The 21,841-nt window shown below is 29.5% G+C and overlaps 1 pseudogene; it reads left to right on the top strand.

The window, feature by feature from the left end:
* Nucleotides 1–9,637: 9,637 nt before the first annotated feature.
* Nucleotides 9,638–9,756, top strand: LOC118614263 (annotated as a pseudogene).
* The last annotated feature ends 12,085 nt before the right edge of the window (nt 9,757–21,841 follow it).

Here is a 21,841-nt window from a genome sequence, read left to right as displayed (position 1 = left end):
AAAGATCAAGTCAAAATAAATTATAGATTTAAATGGAAGAACTGGAAGCATAAATTTTTTAGAGGCAAACATAAAAGAAAAAGATCTTTGTAACCTCGCCATGGGCAAAGATTATTTAAGCATGACACAAAGAGCACATTTTTTTTTAGTGACTAAAAATATTTATCAAAATTAAAACATACTGAACAGATAGGCAACAGACTGGAAGAAAAAAATTCAAAACCTATATCTTAAGTATCCAAAGTATATAAAGAAAAATTGAAATCTCCTCACAATTAAAAATTCCCATTAAAATGAGCAAAATATTTTCATTGATAATTTTCCCCAAAATATAATTGAATAGCAAGAAGCATATGAAAAGATGTTCAACATAATTAATCACATATTAAAATCACAATGACATACAATGATACACACTTCACACGAATTCATTTTAAGAAAGAAAAAAGAAACGAAAAAGATTGGCATACTAAATGTTGGGAGAAACTGGAACACTAAAGCTTTGCAGGTGGGAATGTAAAATGGTGTAGCCATTTAAAAGAACAATTTGCCAATTTTTTAAAGTTAAATACACTTAATTATATAACAGCCATTCTACTCTTCAGTTTACTGTAGAAAATTGAAGCTATATATTCATTAAATTCTTCTACACAAATTACTAGAAGCATTATTTATAGCAATAATAATTTGGAAGCAATTCAAACATCCATCAGGCATTAGATTGATAAGCAATATGTAGTACATTAACGTGAGTTCATAACTCAGCAAAAAAGAAGGAACTATTAATACACACAATAGTATAGATCAATCTTAAAATATCATGCTGTGTGAAAGAAGCCAGATACAAAAGACTACATACTCTATGATTTTATTTTATGGGTTTTCTGGGAAAGGCAAAAGTAGACAGACAGAATCCAATACATGATTGTCTACAAGGAACTAGGTGTGGGTGTGGGGTTTTATTGCAAAGAGCACAAGGGGATATTGGGAGTATGATAGTTTATTTAAACTGCATTGCAGCCATGGCTACACAGTATATAAGTTTACTAAAATTATTAAACTACACTTAAAATGGTTGGATTTTATGGTATGTAAGTTATACTTTAACAAAGCCATTAAAAATTCTTTATTAAAAAAAAGTGAGAAAAAAATTAAGGTTTTGGGTTCTGATTATTGAATCATTTTAAAATTATTTATGTGCATAAAATTTCATTTATTGATTGTCTACAATGTTCTAAGTTCCTTAGGGACATAAATACAAACAAATAAACCTTCTGTCCTCAAATCAATAATGATTGAGATAGAATTGAGTAACTATGAGGAAAAAAATGAGATAAGTTAAAATTGAGATACAAATTACTATGAAAATTAAAAATCAATTAATTTTGATTAAGGGTTTTAAAGAACACATCAGAAAGGAGAGTGTGGTAGGATGGTTGTTTAAAAAATTATAAAATTTAAAAATGCAGAGTTTATATGAAAAGACATTTCTGGAAGAGGAAGCAAAATGAGTAAAGGGCATGTAGGCTCTAAACATATATCGTGTTGCGATCAAGAAATAATAGAACTGCCTCTCCTATAAAAGAAGAGCCTGCAATTTTCATTTAAAAAACAATTTTATTAAAAAGTATACATTAGCAGCCTATTTTATTAAAATAAGTGGGTAATATAAATTTATATTAATGTTACAATATTAAATTTAAAAATTAAATTACCATGATCTTGTTTATAACTTTCCTTGGGTTTAAATATCTTTTTAAATCTCCCAACCAAGCATCTATATCTAACATTTTTAGACCATGCATAATTTTCTCTAAAAACTTATAATATATGTGATAAGAAATTATGATCAGGTAAATAAAAAAATTAATAATTAAATTAGGCAAAATTATAAATAGGTGTATTTTTTAGGAAGTCGAGGACATAGTAATGCAGACTAAGAAAATAAACTAGAAGGCATCTATTTACTTAGTGATATTATTTTTTAACAGAAAATAAATTTACAATAGGCTTTTTCTAAGGTATTACATCCCACATTGAACAATTAAATTAACTTAATAAACAATTATAAAAAATGTATAGGATTTATAGAGCAATGTTTATCTGTACTTACATAATCTCAGGAACAAATAAATATGATTAGAGTAATGGAGATCATTAAGTGTCTGAGAGATTACTTAACCAGAGTTCCTACTCCAGCCAACTTTCCACATTTCTAGCATTTATGATCTACCCCATCATGCAGCTTCTGAGTGTTTGACTTTGAAAGTCGCTCAGTTTAAGTTCTGAACACATGTTTTTCAGATGACGTGCTAATGCCAATTCAAGTCCAATATATTGCGAGCGTTGGTTATAAAAGATGATTCATCTCTTTATAAACATAATCACTTTGTTGATCAGTATCAACATTGTCATCATACAAGATAAATGGGCAAGGTATATAAAAAAGATATAAGTCCAAGAATTTACTATGTTGATTGCATAGGTCACAATTTAAAAGTAAGTTTGAATATTTCCTTTACTTTTGTCTCCTGAACACAATGTAAACTTATACATACACGGAAGACCTCGAAGCTTGCAAAAAGCTAAAAGAAAATGTAAAGCACTATTTTGTTATAACAAATCTTTAAAATATGGAATATTGCTGTGAATAGAATGGCTTGAATTGGATGAAATAAACTGAATAAACAAAATAACAGAGTCTCAAGAAATTTCTGGGTCTTTTGCTGCACAACTCTTAGCATCTATCTAGAAATAAAGAAGCAGGTGAAAATAAAAAGATAATTTAAAAATATTGTCATGATGAAATATAATAAGAATATGATGGTAATTAATGTTAGTTTTTTACGAATCAGATAAAAACTAACTTAAGCTGCAGTTATTCCCAAGCTTTAATTTTTACCCTTTTGCTAATAACCAACATCTACTTACACTACATAAACCCCATCATTTGCATACTACTGGCATTATATATTCCAACTAATTATTATTAAACAATTAGGAAAAATAACTCAGTTCTAAATGGTAACATAAAATAGTTAGCAATTTTTCTAAGTGAAAAAACAATGGCAGGTTTTAAAGTGGGATTATCATTTTGGAGTTAAAATCAGGAAGGTATTGAGAGAGAGCATGTAAATTTTTTCAAATTAATTTATATGAAAACTGAAGAAAAGAACGCATGAGCAAATTATTTCAAATATGCTATGTACACATTAAATGATACTGCAGGATACGTGGGTTTTAAAAATTTTTTTAATTATGCTATGATTCCTTTTAGTATCCCCCAGTTTATAACAGTTTTTTTTTCTATATGTATTAAGCTCGAACTATAATAATCAGTCAGAAACATTTAAGGTATTCCTAAAGGACAAATATTTAATAAACATACTTTTAAAATAATTGGTATTTATTGATTCTATGGGCAGAATATAACTTCCTATATGTATTCTGCACATAGAACCTTAATTTAAAAGCAAAATAATGGAAAATTGTTTGTACATTTATCTCATAGGTCTTTATGTGCCAACTTATATATACTAATGATATAGGCTGTCAATGACATATTTAAATAGAAAATCTCTCTTCACACTGGGATACAAAAAGTATACTTTTAAAAATGCAATTGACTTATTACATGAAATTCTTTGCTCTAGATCAAATCATACTCTCAACTCTCCTAAAATAAAAATCAAACTTCAGAGACCAAACTCCTGGTGACATCTTATAAACCTGTCAGATATCAGACATCAATTTCTACCCCATGAAGTACAGAAAGCTTCCAGTATATGGGAAAAGAATTGCAAATTGACAAATGTACACTTGCCTTTGCCCAGGAAAAAACAGGATGACATAATTTGCCTCCATTTATGTACCCTTATCAATAGAAGGAACAGAAGAAGGGATAATATAGAGCCATAATTAATCCCAAACTCATCGTATTTTGTTTGCAATGTACTAGGTTACTTTTTCCTACATTACCTTACTAATCATGGTTTACTAAGGTGAAGTTTAAAGTTAATTAACATTAACTTCCCTTTAAATGGTATATACTTTCTGAGGTGGCTCAGAATGGCCTAGGTGACAAGGTTGGAAACATTCTTGGATCAAAAATTATTATCATCAATTTTCAAAACAGAAAGATTTTTTTCTTATATAATAATAATGGTGGGTCCAGGTTTTGTGGTACTTAAAATTTGTAAAATCTTGGATATCCTCTTTAAGTCAAAGAATGCAAATTTACAAACATAAAATTAGATACAAAAAAAAAATCTTAACTGCAAGTGCTCTTAACTGATTGTACTCAAATATCTAACTACTGCAAATTTACAAAAAGGTATGAACATATTTCTAGGGCCCTTGAAAGATACCAGTACAAAATAGCCCCCAATATTAACCTTTGTTAGCTTCAGTGTACATCTTCTATGAATCTACAGGCAGTTTGAGAAATGTACTTCTAAGTAAAAGATACATGGAGATGATGTCTAGCTGGGGGTCAGAGAGGACGTCAGGAGTTTACAGATGACAAGAAGTTGTTCATAACTGAACAGGGCCTCTAATGGCATGGCAGACATAATAGTAGTGAGTTATTAACAGCAGTGTAGGCATTAAGTGCAGTTGAGGAGTGTAGGATGGAAGTGTGGGAAATGTGCAGCAAGAAGGAATTTGTACTTGCTATGGTAATTTTTAAATAACTGAATGAAAGGGGATGGAGATCAGACTAACCATACCCAAAGTTCTAAGCAAACTATCTTCTATTTCTGGATCTGCTGCTGAGAATGTTTTATAATGGTGGAGACTAACGGTCTGAAAGACAAGCTTGTGAAGCAGATCAGAAGAGAGGCCTGGTGGACGTCTCTCCGCATCTTTAATATGCACTATCTTCAAATCCTGGCAACAGGTGTTAATGTGTAATGACTCAGTGGCCACAGGTATTGTTTACCCTGATAGAGTTGAGTTACAGAGACCAAGAGTTTTGAGAATGTAGCAGTCAATACTCCTAATCTTTTGCTCACAAAGTTATTAGCCAATTTCTGGAATATAACTGTGGTTCTTCTCTCTATCTCCCTATTTCTCTGTCTCTCTGAATTTTTTATATTATCTATTAGGAAGTAAACACATTGTCCCTTAGGAGGAAACCTGCTGTGGTTTTATGTGGCACAGAAAATATCGCACAGGAACATTGTTCATGTAGCTACTTTACCATAAATGTATGCATTGGAATTATTCAGATAAGGAAATGATTGTGTACAGCTTGTTCCAGAGATTATTATTATTGGACTCTCTTATTATAGTTTTAGCGTAGGGAAATTCTATTTCTTAAATATTCATGCAATCTTTTATTTAAAAATTATTTCTTGAATTATTTTTTAACATACACCCCAGTATTGGTTCATATATGTTGTGAAAAATTAGATATATGAGCCCTACTGTAAATAGCATGATAATAAAAATATGACAATAATAAATTATTATGCTCAACATTTTTCATTATTAAAGAGATGAAAGATATAAGTTCCAATGAGATAGCTCTCAATGCTGAGTAAAATGGTAAAATTAAAATGGCTGATCATGCCAAGTGTTGGCAAGAATATGGAGCAATTTGAATTCTGATACAGTCAGTGAGAATGTAAAATGTCATAATTACTTTGTAAAAAAGTTTTATGGTTTTTTAAACCAGTTTTTTATATTTATCTTAGAACATAGTTATTCCATTCCTAAGTATTTATCCAAGACAATTAAATACACATTTTCACACAAAGATTTGAACACAAATATGTATAGAATCTTTAATTATAATAGCTAAAAACTAGAAAACAACCCTTCTAGCCATCAATAGGTGAATAGATAAATAAATTGTGGTATGTTGATATATTGGAATTATAATCAACAATAAAAATGAATTAACTAAGGATACCTGTAACAATATAAAAAATGTTCAAAATTTTATTAAATAAAAAATACCAGACGAAAAGAATATGTTTGGAATGGATTCAATTTTTATGAACTTCTGGAATGTGCAAACAAATCTACAGTAACAGAAATTAGATTAATGTTTGCCTAGAAACAGAAGACCTGGGTAGGGAGAAATAAATAGCAAAGAGGCATCAAGAAACTTATGGGTGATCTTTATTTTTATTATCTTGACTGTGTTGATGATTCGTTGGATGTATGTGTATATATATATATATATATATATATATACACATTAAATTGCACAAATTATATGTTAAATTTGTGAAATTTAATGCACAACAATTATAACTTGATAAACTGTGAAGAAAATGGATAATGAGAACTAAGAGAGGAGGATGAGGAGAAAGTTTATAAGGAACTGTTGTAGCAGCAGCAATCATTGAATAACTGGATTTAGTCACTTAAAAAAAACAAACAAACAAAACAATTTCTTCCATAAGATCTGACTGACATAGATAACCTGATATTTATTCACAGACCACATTAGTTAAAGTTAACAATATGGTCCTAAAATGTCTAGCAGGCTAAAATATCAATTTATGGACAGATTGTCTGGTTAAGTATTATGGGTGATGTGGGTGTGGTTTGGGCCCACGGTAAGACTAGAAACTGAAATACTGACGCTATTTGGTTTTGTAAAGCATCTCTATCTGTATCAACATATTTCATTCTACTAAAAATCCTACAAATTAATATTATAATTGCTATTATTAACATTTTTGTAGCAAGAAAGACTGTCTCAGTTAAAGTAAATGACTTGGTCAGTTTACCTAACTTTAGCTTTTATCTTTTTATTCTAAATCCAATGCTTATTTCACCATAAGATTCTGTGTATATGCATTAGGAACAGTAGACATTCATAATATTCAATGCAAATTGCAGTAAAAAGACATTGAGTAAGGAATGGTCAATGTAAGGAAAGGATAAAGAATTTTACATGTTGTTTCCCAGAGAAAGTGAGTGTTGAACCAAATTTCAAAAAAATAAACTAGAATAGATTTGCTATTAGAAATTGCAGGGTGTCTGGATCATTAAATAGTATCTCATTAAATATGTGTTGAATTAAAGATATTTCAGTAGTCTGAGAATCCTATGAGCCAAGTCACAGCATGTGGAAGGAGAGTATTTAAAATTTCTGTGGAGGTGTTAGTAAGAAGACTGGTCACATTCAAGAGAATTGCTAATTGGAGACGTTAGAGCATTTCCTCAGAGATCTAAGGAAAGAAAACTTAGAAGGAGGTTTATAAAACAAGATTCAGAAATACACATATTACCCTATAAATGGAGTTATGGTAACCTAGGGATTGAAAACCTGGATACCAAAGCTACACTATGAACAGGACATTTTGTAATAACCATTGTTGCAATAGTGGATGATATTGTTACTTCGTGTCTCAGTTTCTTCATAGTAAAATGGGAGCAGTAACAATACTTTCTTTTCATTTTTAGAAGTAAAGGTGTCATTAGATACAATGCTTATAAACCAATGACTAAAGCATGGTTATCATCATATAATGGCTTACATTTATAAATAATAATAAAAATAGTGTTGCGTAATGCTTGGTGAACTGATTGCACACAATAAATTGTCATTAAATTATTTGACATCAACATTCGATCTTTCTTTTGGTTAAGATACTTTCAGTAAATACTGGCTTCTCTAAAATTATTTTATTTATGGGTTCATTTTTAGCTCTAAAGTGGTTATTGGCATTGCTTACACTTCTGGCACCTATCATTGTATGGAAGCTCATATTACTGCAGCCAGACTTGTTTCAAAGCAAAAAACAATTTTTCACTAACGGCTCTATAATATAATATTGTCTAAGGTGTAAAACTAGTAGCTTACAGCAGTGACTTTAAAGGTCTTTTATAATTTAATTGGCCTTTTCTTCTCTTTTTTTCTGAATTCATTGCAGTTTAAAGTAGGCATTATGGTTTTATGGAACAAAAGAATTATCTTCAAAACATGTCATAGCTGCCTGGGAAAGCTGGAATAAGAAGCTGCTAATAAGGACCAGTTAATAAGCGGCTCAAAGGTATCTCGAAATAACCCTACCATGAGCTTTTCCATCCCCCTATCCAACCTGCACACATCAAAGAGACAGAATGCAGAACAGAATTGTATATTATTACCCGCATTTATTGTTGTGGGAATCTTTTGTTGTGCACAGTGTGAGAAGCTTAATATGTACAAAAGAAGGAAAATAGCTTAAGAGTAATGAAATCTGAGTCCTATTATTAACAGAATGTCTCTATCTTACTTCATAGGCTGTAAGAGCTGAGGTAATGCCTTATTGTCTTTTTTTTTTTTTTTTTTTTAAACAGAAACCTGTATTTTGGTAGACTTTTACTTATGGAATTTATTGTGGAGAATTGCATTCCAACTAAAATCATATCTGCAACAGGTTGGAGATAAATCTTCCTAGATGACAAGAATTGACTGTTTAGTGGACATTAGTTAGATTGTGGTCCAGTAACTATTTTCCTTATATTTCTGTTAAAAAGTATCATGTCTATGCTCATTTTTAGTCATGTTTTGGGTGAAGTTTCACATGCCTTTTGACAAGAAAGGCTTTACATGAAAGGAACCGTGACCCTTAGAATCAGATCATCATATACTTCTGACTTCTACAACTAGAAAGATGCTCACATAACCAATAAAAGTTAATTAGAAATAATGACTTTGCTTGAAATGTAGGGAAAGGATTTTTTTCTCTTATTATGGCAAAGATATATGAGAGTTTCAGGTTCGAAGCTCCTGTAGCCATTTTGCAACGAGAAGAAAGCCTGTATGAGTAATCAGCCAACTTGGAAGAATACTAAGAAGAAATTTTCCTTAACTAAGTTTACTACCTTTCATATTTCTTTTGAAAGAGGAAGAATGTTGATATTTGATGAGATACTCACTGCATGAAAAAATATCTATCCTCAACCATTTGCTTTCTTAATTAGAAGGAAGAAAATGTTTCTTATCTATATTTTTAAGGTGCTAAATTGTGATTCATATTTTTCTTTGTTATTTTAAGGGTAACATATTCTAAGTCTAATTACAGATGTTACTGAAGTTTAACAACCAAACTATAGTTAGCAGACCTATCTATGGTGAGGTATTTTTGTTTTTATATATTTTTTATTTTGTTTCCTGTTAACACATTCTCCTAAGATCATTTCTGGATGTGGTGTGAACATAGGAACAAAGTACATAGTATGTAATAAATATCCTATAAGTTAAAAATCAACTGTCATCCTTTTTCAGTTTTTAAAAACTTAGATATCAAGACATTACATTTGAAAGAGTAAGAAACATTAAAATATATATTAGTTATGTTTTAGGGGTCTTTTTTTTTAAAGGAATTCACAGTAAATTCAACTATATATATGTCACATAGTAATTGAATGTATTACTACTAAACTATTTTTGAATATTTTCTTGAAACTTAACCCTTAGTATATGTTTTCTGTGGTTTATCAAAGTCTAAATGTCTGGCAAAAATCTGAATTGGAAATGTGGTAAGTGAATGATATAGCAATGTCTACACACTGTCCTTTTAAATTAATTGGTGAATTCTAGCTCCAAAAATGTCAGAATATCTATTGGAACAACCAGCTCAAAGATAATTATAAACTCTGGTAGTAGGGGAAACAATTTAAAAACTCATTAGTCTATGGCCATGCCATCCTGAACAAGCCTGATCCCATCTGATCTTGGGAGCTAAGCAGAGTTGGGCCTGGTTAGTACTTGGAGGGAAGACCACCTAGAAAGACCAGTTGTTGTAGGCATAAAAAATAAAAAAATGAGGGATTGTAAGCTGACAAAGTTCTTGCAATATGTGAGGTCAACCAAGGGTAGCCTTGCTTAAAAAAAAAAAAAAAATCACTAGAGAGCTATTCAAATCAGGAAGAGATTTCAGGGAGCCCAGTCCAATGTGAGTATGGAGGCTACAACTCCAGCAAAAAGTTGCAGTCTTATCACCTTAGGGATTCATACACCAGAATTTCAGGCAACCAGAGTGGCTGTAAATTGAGATTAAATTTCCAAAAGAATGAAGTCAAGACAGGGCCTGCACCCAAATGTATCTATAAACTCCTTTAGTGACAGCTTACCTCTGAAATGCACAGGCATGTGGGACATTCTAAAGATCCAAGTGGAAAATAACAATATAAAATAAAAATTGGAGGATAAAAAGACTAAGAAAAGATTTCAGCTCCTGCTCAAAGGAGACAGGCAGAGTCGGGAGTTTAAGTCCTATCAAGTTAGAGGTCCTTATTAAAAAACTTGAGTTTTAGAAGAGTCTGCCCTAATAAAGTATAAAACTAAACATCCACCTTAAGATGAATTGCCAGTAACTTAACTATCTGCTTAAGCAAAAAATGAATCTTCATCAGAAGATAATAGAATCTAGGAACAAGTGTTATTTACAATGTCCAGTATAAAAACATATTTTTAAATTGTGTTGATAAGCAAGGTATTGTGACCAACTATTCAGGGGGAAAAAAAAAGACACTAGAAACAGCTAAGGGATAACCAAGATATGGAAATAGCAGATAATGTCTTAAAATAAAAAATGTAAAAAATATGTTCAAGGACTTAAATTAAAACTTGATTAAATTAACTGAATATAATTTAAAAATTCAACAGCAGTAAACCCAGTAGAAATTCTAGAATTGAAAAGTGCATAGACAATTATCTGACATGATAAATAAAATTACTGAATAGGCTTAATAGCAGAAATAAGAGAAGGCAGAAAAATGGGTTGATTTTGAAGATAAATTAATAGGAACTATATAATGGTAAGAACTAGAAAAAAATGACTTAAAAAATGAAAGGAATTTCAGTGACAGGGAGCAATATTAAATGTTTAATGTAGAATTGAGAAAAGAAGAGTAGAAGAATTTGGACAGCTTTCACCAAATGTGATAAAAAATATTAAATTACAATTATAAAAATCTCTGCAAGACCCAAGATAAATTTTTTAAAGAGCCAAACTGATTAAAATACCTGAAACACAAAATTAACAAGAAATCTTGACAGAAATGAGAAAAAAATAACACATTGCAAACAGAACAATGTTATGAATAAAGGCTGAATTTTCTTTGTTTCTGCTTAAGAAAGCTTTAAAACACATAAAGCAAAATCTGAAGAAAGTTAGATGTACAGATATTCAACTAAATAATACATTGATAATTATATCCTTTCTAGTAATTGATAGAATATTGAGACAAAAATTTAGTGACAACAGTATCAACCAACTTTATCTAATAGTCAGCATTTATAGAATATTACCCACAACAATGCTTATTCATTAAAAATAATCTCAATGAACTTAAAGGATTAAAGTATTACAAAACATTTTCTGATTATAATTAATTATAAATTCATGTCAACGTGTATCTTGAAATTCCATAAATATTTGTAAATAAAACAAAATACTTCTAAATAATGAATGAATGAAAAAAAGATCTAAATAGCAAGATAAATTAGAAAATATTTCTAATTAATAAAACAGCATATAAAATAGCATATAAAAATGCGTGGCATGTAGCTAAAACAGTGTTTAGGGAGAAATGTATAGGTTTACATATATACATACCTCTATTAAAACACATCTAACTATAAGATCCAATTTTCTACCTTAAAAGCTAAAGATAAGCATATTAATGTTAAAAACATGTAAATGGATGTAATTACAAAAATGAAAGCAAAAATCAGTAAGATGGAAAACAAAAAATAGAATTCAAAATTTAGCTTTGATGAATATAATAAAATAAACCAGTAGTGTCACTGATGAAGAAAAAAAGAAGTAAACTCCAAAATATATTGTAATCAAGAATGAAATATGAGATATATTATATGCCCTGAAGAATTTAAAAGGATATTAAGGTACTATCGTAAATAACTTTATATGAATGGATTTGATGACATATTTATATTCTATAAAATATACAACTCATCAAAATTTACACAAGAAGAAATAAAAAGTCTAAATGTCTCTGTATCTATTAAACACATCATCAAAACGTCTCAAAAATAAAAATCTAGAGCATAATTTCACTAGTGAATTCTGTTAAACATTTAAATAAGAAATTACATCAATCATATACAAACATCTTCCAAATAAGAAGATAAAAATAAAACTTCGCAATTCATTTTAAGAGGGAAGAATAACAGCAATATCAAAACCTGACAAAGATGTTACAAGAATATTAATTTATAGACCAGTACCCACATGAACAAAGACAGAAAAATTCTTAACAAAATCTTTGCAAATTGATTGTAACATTATAAACAAAGCATAATACATCCTAGCCAAATGGGGATTAACTCAAAAATGCAGGTTTCAACATTCAGAACCCATTCAAGGCAAATCAGCTTCTAACAAAGGAAATTTAGTAAAGAAAAAGGTATGTTCATCTTAATTGATTCATAACAAAAACTCTCAGTAAACTGAAGAGAAGGCAAGTTCTTCATTAAAATGAAGAATATCATAAGGTTAAATATTGAACAATCTTTTGTTAAATCTTCTAAATAAGGAAAAGAAATCTACTTTCACCATTTCTTTTCAGTATTGTATTAAATGTCCTAATCAATGCAAAAAGGGGTAAAAAGAATAGTACACATAAAGATTGAAAAGGAAGTAAATGTCCTTTATTCTCAGATGACGTAATTGTTTATACAGGCAATCAAAAGGAATTTAAAGAAGTACTGCTAGAACTAATCAGTGAATTTAGCAAGACCACAATTCAATATATTAAAAATAAGTATATTTTTATGTATTGCTAGTAATTAGAAAAACAAATTAAATACATTAACAGATATATCCAAATTTATAATAAACAAATTAAGCAAAAGTTATATAAAACTTCTACATAGTAAAGTATAAAGGATTACTACAAAAAATTAAAGATGACCTAAAGAAATGAAAGATGCATTATATTTATCAATTTAGCAACTTAATATTGCTTAGAGTTCAATTGATCTAAAAAAGATTAAAATTCATTTCAAGTTAAAATTCATACGTGATTTTTTTGTAATAACTGATGAACTGAGACTAAAATGTATGTGGATATTTAAAATGAATAGACAAAAATAATTTTAAGTGAAAATGTTTAAAGAATCAGAACACATGATTTCTAATCTTAATATTCTTTACTAAAAAGTAACAGTGATCAAGATAGTATAGATAAAAAATAATTAATGGAACAAGTGGAAGGTACAGGCACACATATAAGTTTAATTAATCTTTGACAAAGACATCAAGCCCATTTAATAAAGAAAGAATATTTTTAAAAGTGTTTTTAGATTGGTGGATAGCCACATTAAAAACAAATAACCTCAACGATTATGTCAAGTTTTATGCAAAAATGTATATAAGATGGGATATAGACGTGTGTAAATTTTAAAACAAGAAAGCTTTTAGAGGAAAACATAGAAGTATTATCTTAACAACCTTGGGTTATGAGAAGATTTCACAGAGAGAACCAAAACATACTATGAAATAAAACACAGGCACATTATACAAAAAATGGAATTCCTCATAATTAGAACTTCTACTCATCAAAACACACCTTTAAAAAAAGCTACAGAATAGGTATTTACAATACATACATTTGATAAAGGACTCGAATAAACAATATAAAGAACTTACACAAAGAAATTTTAAAAATACAATTTAATTTAAAAATAATTAGGCAACACACCTGAACAGATACTTCACAAATGAAGATAAACGGATGGCTAATAAGCACATGAAAAGATGTTTGACATTATTATCAAATGAAAAGCACAATGAGATTATTTCAAACCCTCCAGAATTATTAAAACTTGAAAGACTGACAACATTAAATGTTAGTGAAGAAATAGAGCTATTGGAACTCTCATACATTGCTGGTGGGTATGTGAAATAGTACACACCTTTGCAAAACTGACAGTTTCTTAAAAAGTTAAATATACACCTATCTATAATTAATCAATTCTACTTTTAGATTTTTATTTAAGAGAATTAAGAAAAAATGTATCTACCAAAGACCATACAAGAATCTTTGTAGCATCTTAATTAAAAATAACCCAAAATTAAAAATAACAAATATTGTCATAAAAAGCCTAGATAAACAAAGTGTAGTATATTCCTATTATGGAACACTACCCAACAATTAGAAAGAATAGGCTAATAATATATGCAGAAATGTGGACAAAATCTCAAAAAATACGTTGAATGTAAGAAGCCAGGTGCAAAACAGAATATGATAACCAATGTGAAATTCAAGAATGAATAAAGTTAAGCTAAATGGTTTAGAAATGAAAAATAGTGGGGCAGCAGGTAGCTAGATCAGTGAGCAGTAATGTGCAGGAATATGTGGGGGAAAAGTTCTAATTTTTAAAATTGGATTTCTATTTTGTGAATACTGAACTTGCCTATTTCAAGCTACCATCATAAAGTCATTGGGCACAATCAAAAATGTACAGCAACACACAATATAGTATTTCTACCATACAGAAGCAGTAGTCAGAAAAGTAATCTTGAGCACAAAATCATTATGAAATGTAAAATATTTAAGATCTTTTTAAATGATATGTTAACTGCTTTTTAATATAATTTATTAGTTGCAAATTCATATAATTTATTTTTTAATAATGCCCATGTTTAATAACTAGCTCACCAAAATATCTGAAAATTTATCAATCTCTACTTGAAAGTTTTTAGAAGCTGTCTTTAGCACACTGTTGGAAGAGGAAACTTTTCTGAGGCCGTGATAATGTTTTATATCTTGGCAGGGATGATGGTTTAATGAATGCACATATTTATCAAAAATCAATTTTCAATTTAAGACGTTTATTTTACATTGCATAAATTTTACTTGAAAAACAGATATTACTAATAGTGTATTTTAAGATATAGATATTATGGGATCATAAATGCTTACTTTTTCTTGGGTCTGCTGAATAATTTTATCTGCTTATTTTAAAATTGGTGAATTTTTCCAAATTGCATAATTTTGAAAAATAGTTTTATTATAATAAAATATATAATAAAACTTGCCATTTTAGTCATTTTTACGTTTATAATTCCATGACTCTAATCATACTTACAATGTTATACAACCACTACTACTTTTTTTATGACACCAAGTGGAAACAGTACCAATTAAGCAATAACTCCCATTCCCTCCTCCTCTTAACTCCTTATAATTCTAATATATATTTTCTGTCTCTATCATTCCTATTCTAGATACTCCCTAAATATAATTCAAATACAAAAAGTGATTCATTTATGCAACAAATAATATTTTTCCATTTTACTGTATGCCAACCTTTTTTACATTCTGGTGATTGCAGACATAAGTGAAGTATTTAAACATCTCTGACCTTATGAAGTTTACGTTCTTATGGTAGCTTAGGTGATAGATTTTTTTCTTTCAATGTTTTGTTGTCTTTCTTTTCTTTTTTCTTTTTTTGCTAGGACTTTAGTGCCACATGATTTCTAATGAGAATGTACCAGAATTTTGAGATGACTAGAAATAAAGCATTCTGTTTCATGTCTCAAATAGCAACTATCCTCCAGGAGATAAAGATTAAAGTAAAATGAAGAGAAAAATAAAGGCAAAGCTTGTCCATCACCTTGGTCATTTGTTTTTCAACTTGAGTTTTGTAAGAGACATAGAGAAATTGATTTTACTGCTTCAAGTTCTTTCTCCAATGGCTATAATATGATTATCACTGAAATCATTATATGTTTAGCTGAGACTGCTTCCTAAAATTTGTAAGTTTTTAGCAAAACTAATAAAATTTTTCATATTTATAGTTCTTTAGGCATTTATATTTATCACACAGCCTTATGAGAGAGATTACAGCAGGAAAAAATTTCATGTCTTATCATTGAGGAAAAAAAGATTGTCTAATTTACCCGAAGTTAGATGTAAGATGTGGTACTCAAATCAAAATCAATTTAAATACTGTTAGAATGGATTCTATTGTTTGATATTTGTAATGCAACTATCCTTGGCACTAGTAGATTTTGAGAGAGTTTGGAACTAACATAATATCTCTATAAAAACTTGTATGTAACAAAAGAAATCACAAATGAATTGCATAGTATTTTTTACTTAAAGTTCATATTGTATTTTATGTACCTTTAATTTGTTATTTCACTGGTTTACAAGCTCAGATTTATAAGCATTCGAGTTTTAATGATAGTATTTATAGTCTCAAAATGTATGGTAAGCACAGTGAATCATTGTCACATGAGTTAATAAATATTGTCTAAAATTCTATGGTATATAGGTCTGAATTGTGATGACAATGGGTTTTAATATCACTATGTGCTTAATTTAAAATTAAAAAATTATTAATGATAAATCAGTAAAAAGTAAACATAGATCTTAGCTTGATAAACAAAGTAATTCCACATATGTGATATAAACATCAATATATAACATACACAATGCTCCTTATTATTTATGTGCAGATAAACCAGTCTATTCACAGATATGTATATAAAGATCAGATGTGATTACTTAAGAAGAAAAATGCAGACTTTTCAAAACCATATAGCTGCTAGTTTTTACACAAGGTAAGCAAAATGAATAAATCCCTTTTCTAGACATCTTGTTGAAGAAATCACAGCCAAATTCATCATAGATATTTTCGAGGTTTCATTATTTGATTTGTTCTACTTTGTTTAAGACTTTCAACATTTGTCCATATCTTTTTTAAAGTACAATAATTATTTCAGTTAATTTTGAATACTTTTTATGTAATCTTCAATAATTTATCAGTAATCAACTTGTCACTGGTAGATCCTTTAACCTAATGAATACACATGCAATTAATTAATTTAGAGAACTTAAAGTTAGAAAACATTTCTTCCCAATGAGTACTCTTTGAGTAAATTATCTAAATTTTCTATATAAATTAACATTAAATTAAGAAATGAGAAAAATTTTTATATACCTAAATAGTATATTTTGTTAAAAATCATACATCTAAATTTTTATACTTGTCGATATATAAATATTGGCTATATTATGTTATATTCTCACCTTTTTTTATGCTGATGGTTCCAGATCATGAAATAACAATTTAAATTCTCTAATAGTAGTAATAAATGATTTTTTTATCCATGTGTCAACTCTTTCCAAGTCTGACAGCTGCTGTTCTTCTCATTAGTATCTCTTTCATATTTTCATGCAATATGAGCTGACGTACCAGTAAAGAAGATACTTTTTCATTAATTTTTTTTTGTTGGATGCTTGCCAAGTTTCTGTAGCCCATGCTCTTCATTTGCACCATTTCATGAGCTCAAATGGTCATGATGTATTCTGTTTAATACTTTCTGGCAAAGGTTATTGGAAATAACTATGCAATCATCTTTCAGCCATACACCATTTGCCATTTTGAGATGCCCTGATGCTCCCATATGTCCATAAGGCTTTTTTAGTTTCTTTTACATTTTCAGCCAACCTACTCAGAATAAAATTAATACCTTGTTAACATCGGGTCCATGGTTATCTTCTATGCCATCCATCTGGACATGTCTTCTGTAATATCAAAGATTTCATCAATGGTTTCAATCTGTTTTTCCAGATCTGCAATATTTTAGACAATATTCCCAAAGTTTAAAATTTTATACTTGAACATGCAACAGGTATTTCTAAAGCATTGGACATATTGTCAAATTTTAAATTTAAGATCATCTTTACGCTGAAAATGAGAGCTGTTAAATTATAGAGGTTTTGTATGTTCTTTCACTTGATGATACTGAAATTTTAGAGTTTTATTATTATTATTATTGATAACTTACACATACTACTCTTGCTACTGTCTAGGTTAGGTTCCCAGGAACCAGAGGTGATACTTGGGCAATTATTTATTTAAGAGAACTTTCAGGAGAGAGGGAGTAAAGGGAGAAGCGTAAACCATAGGGAAAAGCCAAGCAGGAGTATTATTTTTAGCTAAAGACTTTTTCAGCAAAATCCAATGAGAACATCAGGAGCACTAACTGAATCAGAGTCGTTTCCACTTGAGGCAAGGAAGTCAGCCTTCAGTATTACCATGTAAGAAAGTTCTCCCGAGGGTGGATAGACAGATAACTTCCAAGTTGAGCATTTCATAACTTCCTTTGTGGCTAGGAAAAGATGCTCCAGGAAAGATGTGAGTAGTTGGAAGGCAACGTGTATAACAACTGGGAACAAATCTGTAAGCCTGGTAACTGTATGCATTATACATAATTGTAGATGACCATATATTGGTAATAACATATTGTATATCTAAAAAAGAACCACATCATGGCTTTTTTCCCCAGTTTTTTTAGTGGTAAAATATATAACATAAAATTTATCATCTTAACCATTTTTAAGTATATAGTTCAATGGTACTAATTCATATTGTTGAATGAATATTAGGAAGGAGAAAGTAGAGGACTGAATCTCACTTGGCCAACTACAGAAAGCCATTAAAATCTATATAAGAGCATCAAAGGTGTCAAAAATAATGTTATTTGAAATAAAAATCAAATAGTAATTATATATATTTTATATTTATATTCTTAAATTTTTTAAGTATGGATATTGGTATTGTAGAATTATAATTAAATTTTAACTATTATTTAAACATACATATTCTTTTAAAAATTGTTATAATAGTATATGTGAGAAATCATGCAGATCTAGTATTGTAATGGAAAGGAGTAAATACAAGCACCTTTGAGAAGAAAATATGTAAATATGAGCAGAATAGAAATAACTTATGGTGCTAGATTTTTGTCACTCTAACATCATTATAATCTCATTTGCTATATGCCTTTTAGGAGCAAGTCAACAAATACTTCAGGAATAGATGTATTGAATTAACCATGAGTTTTGGGTGTCTTGGGTTCTGTTTGCTTTCTGTCATACTTTTTCGACTTGTCTTAAAATTATTACTTTTATTCTCTAGCAGTTTTAGATTTCATTTATAATTTTCCTACTTACAATTGAGGAAGTTTATTTTAAATGTATTATTTTTGAAAATGGCTCCAATTTTGATTCTATAATTTCTTTTTTTAAGTAATAAAAGAAGTCACACAAACAAAAATTTTCACGGATTTAAAAATATCATATTTAATTTTGGAAAGATATTTTGAGTAACTTGAAAATTAAGTATCAGCAAAAAAAGTACTTTGGCTACTTCCACCCATGTTATAATGTAAAGCATGGTGACTATAGTTAATAATACTGTATTGTGTACTTAAAAGTCGCTAAGAATTAGATCTTAAAAGTTCTCATCATGATAAGAAATTGTCACTATGTGTAGTGATAGATGTTAACTAGACTTGTGGCAATCATTCCACAATATATACATATATCTAATCATTGTGTTGTACATCTGAAACAAATATGTTATATTTATAACATGCTATATGTCCATTATATTTCAATTTCAAAAATAAGAAATTATGTATTTATGTATTTATTTATTTATTTATAGAATATTTCATATGCTTCAGGCTCAGAAGCATATCTGACATTTTAGCCAATATCTATTAGGAAACGAATTTTGTTTTTTTTTTTATCACTTGAAGTGACTTCTGTGGATCCTTAAGGTTCGCATCCTTTTTGATATAAAGTTATGATCTAACAATAGAATACAAGAAAAAATGCATTTTTTCTCTTTATTCTATGATGAATAAAATAATGGTAGTCAATTAGTATTACCAAAATGCTTTAATTATATTTCATTTGCATGTGATTAAGGTAATAGTCAAACATTTTCTGATATACATTTTGACTATAATTAGACCCATTTTCTGGCTTCTTATTTATTCACATTTTTCTTTTTGTAAAAGGTTTAGAAAAACATAGTAACCATACTCATAGAAAAAAGAAAATGTATCGAACTTGATAAAGTTTCATAAACTGAGTTCCATTTAATAATCAAATTTAAATTACTAATCAAAATATAATTTGATAATTTGTGTGATTTCTTATTAAACTGTTTATATACAGTTTTTCATGGATAATTTCTAATCAGCACATTTTCAACTCACTGCAATTAATAATCCATCATTCTAATTAACAGGAGAGGATAATACATTGTGAATTATACCCACGTTAATAGGTGCACATGTTAACTTGAGTGTCACATATAAAAATGAATGATGAACAGCTCAGCCTTCTCAGTACTGTCAAAATTACTCAGTAATTTAGCACTTTGAAAGCCTCATTTAACCACCATCTCTGTAGTTTATATACTCTTTACTTCTTACTAAAAAGTTTGTGATTTCTTCCTTGTTATCTGTCATAACCAATCATTGGCCAGTGAGATACAATGATTCTAGTGAAAAGGTTTCTCTTAGATTAGCTCCAATACAGACATTGTTTTTCTTACTGAACGCTGAACTTATTTGATTTGGCCAAGGAAAGCCTGGATCCAACAGGGTTCAAAGAAGGGTGGTATATGATGGCAAATAAGAATAAGACTAATTTGAAATATCTTAATTTTCTCAGGTGACTTGTGTGAGTAACCAACCACATAATCCAACAGGCAATATTCTGTAGGTGAGTGTTTTAGAAAGGCAGCACAGGAATTTTAAATTCTGAATAGCAAAGAACATTTCCCTTCTCTCTCCCTCCTCATTCTATTAATATTAATTTAATCACATAAATTGGGGCTCTTTTTTAAAAAAAAAAACACTTTTATTCAATTCTTACAACATCCTTTGGATTATACAGACCTGATACCATTCCTCTGGTGGTTCATGTAATAAAATCGAGGCACAGAGAGGATATCGTATAACTTCTTTTGAAGATCAGAGTTCTAAAATAACCTGTATACGTCTGTATGTATGTTATATGCCATACCCTCCTACTCATATGCTCATAGTAGATATCACTATCTATCATGATATGATTTGTGAATTATAATATCCAAGATAAAATGAAAAAATATGGAAGTTCATGAGTAAGTCATGAGTACTCTCAACACTCATTTTCTGTCTCTCGCTTTCTCTGGTGTTTTCTCTTTCTCTGGCACGTGCTTGCTCTCTCCCCTCTCCCCTCTCCCCTCTCCCCTCTCCCCTCTCCCCTCTCCCCTCTCCCCTCTCCCCTCTCCCTTACCTCCACTTCCCTGCTCTTCTTATTTTATCTTACATTATGGAGACTTGGCTTATATTGTTTTTATCTCATAGTCTTCAATTGCTTCACTATTATTCTGTTATAAATGGAACAAATTTAAGCATTGAATGCTCTACGAGTGGTTGAGATCAATTTGAAATAAAGTAACAAATATTTCCAGACCATTTAAAGCACCTATTATCTTCCCAGAATTATAAAGCTTGTAATATGGTCCTGATTCTCCTTCACACATTTACACACACACACACACACACACACGCACGCACAATTTTATCTAGTATAATTATATTTACTTATCTTACAGAAGCTGCATAATATAAGCATATCCTATCACTAGACAGAATGACAGAATGACTCGAAATATTATTTGCACTTTAAGAAAAAGCAGTGTAATCATCAACTTGATTTAGTCATCTCTAGCCTGCTTTATTACTTGCTGTTCAGTGCTTTTATCAATAGAATGTTACTAGATTTTTTATTATTAGTAACAATTCCTTTGAAGTCTGGACATTTAGTAACAATTCCTTTGAAGTCTGGAAATAACATTTTTAAAATAACTATTATTTGTTATTTATATCGGATTTTTTGATTAGACATAAAGCAGGTCTTAAATTTATTACAAATTGCTTTAAGCAAATATAATGTTTTCCAAGCAGTGAGAATGGCATTATAAATTTTACTAAGGAGCCAAAAGTTTGCCCCTGTTATGCTCACACTTGTCCCCATGGTTTTTTGTGTTTTCAATATTGAGAGATGC

This window comes from Rousettus aegyptiacus, unplaced genomic scaffold, assembly GCF_014176215.1.
Source record: "Rousettus aegyptiacus isolate mRouAeg1 unplaced genomic scaffold, mRouAeg1.p scaffold_m13_p_2, whole genome shotgun sequence".
In the NCBI taxonomy this organism is placed as follows: domain Eukaryota; kingdom Metazoa; phylum Chordata; class Mammalia; order Chiroptera; family Pteropodidae; genus Rousettus; species Rousettus aegyptiacus.
This window is presented reverse-complemented; position numbering and strand designations above follow the sequence as displayed.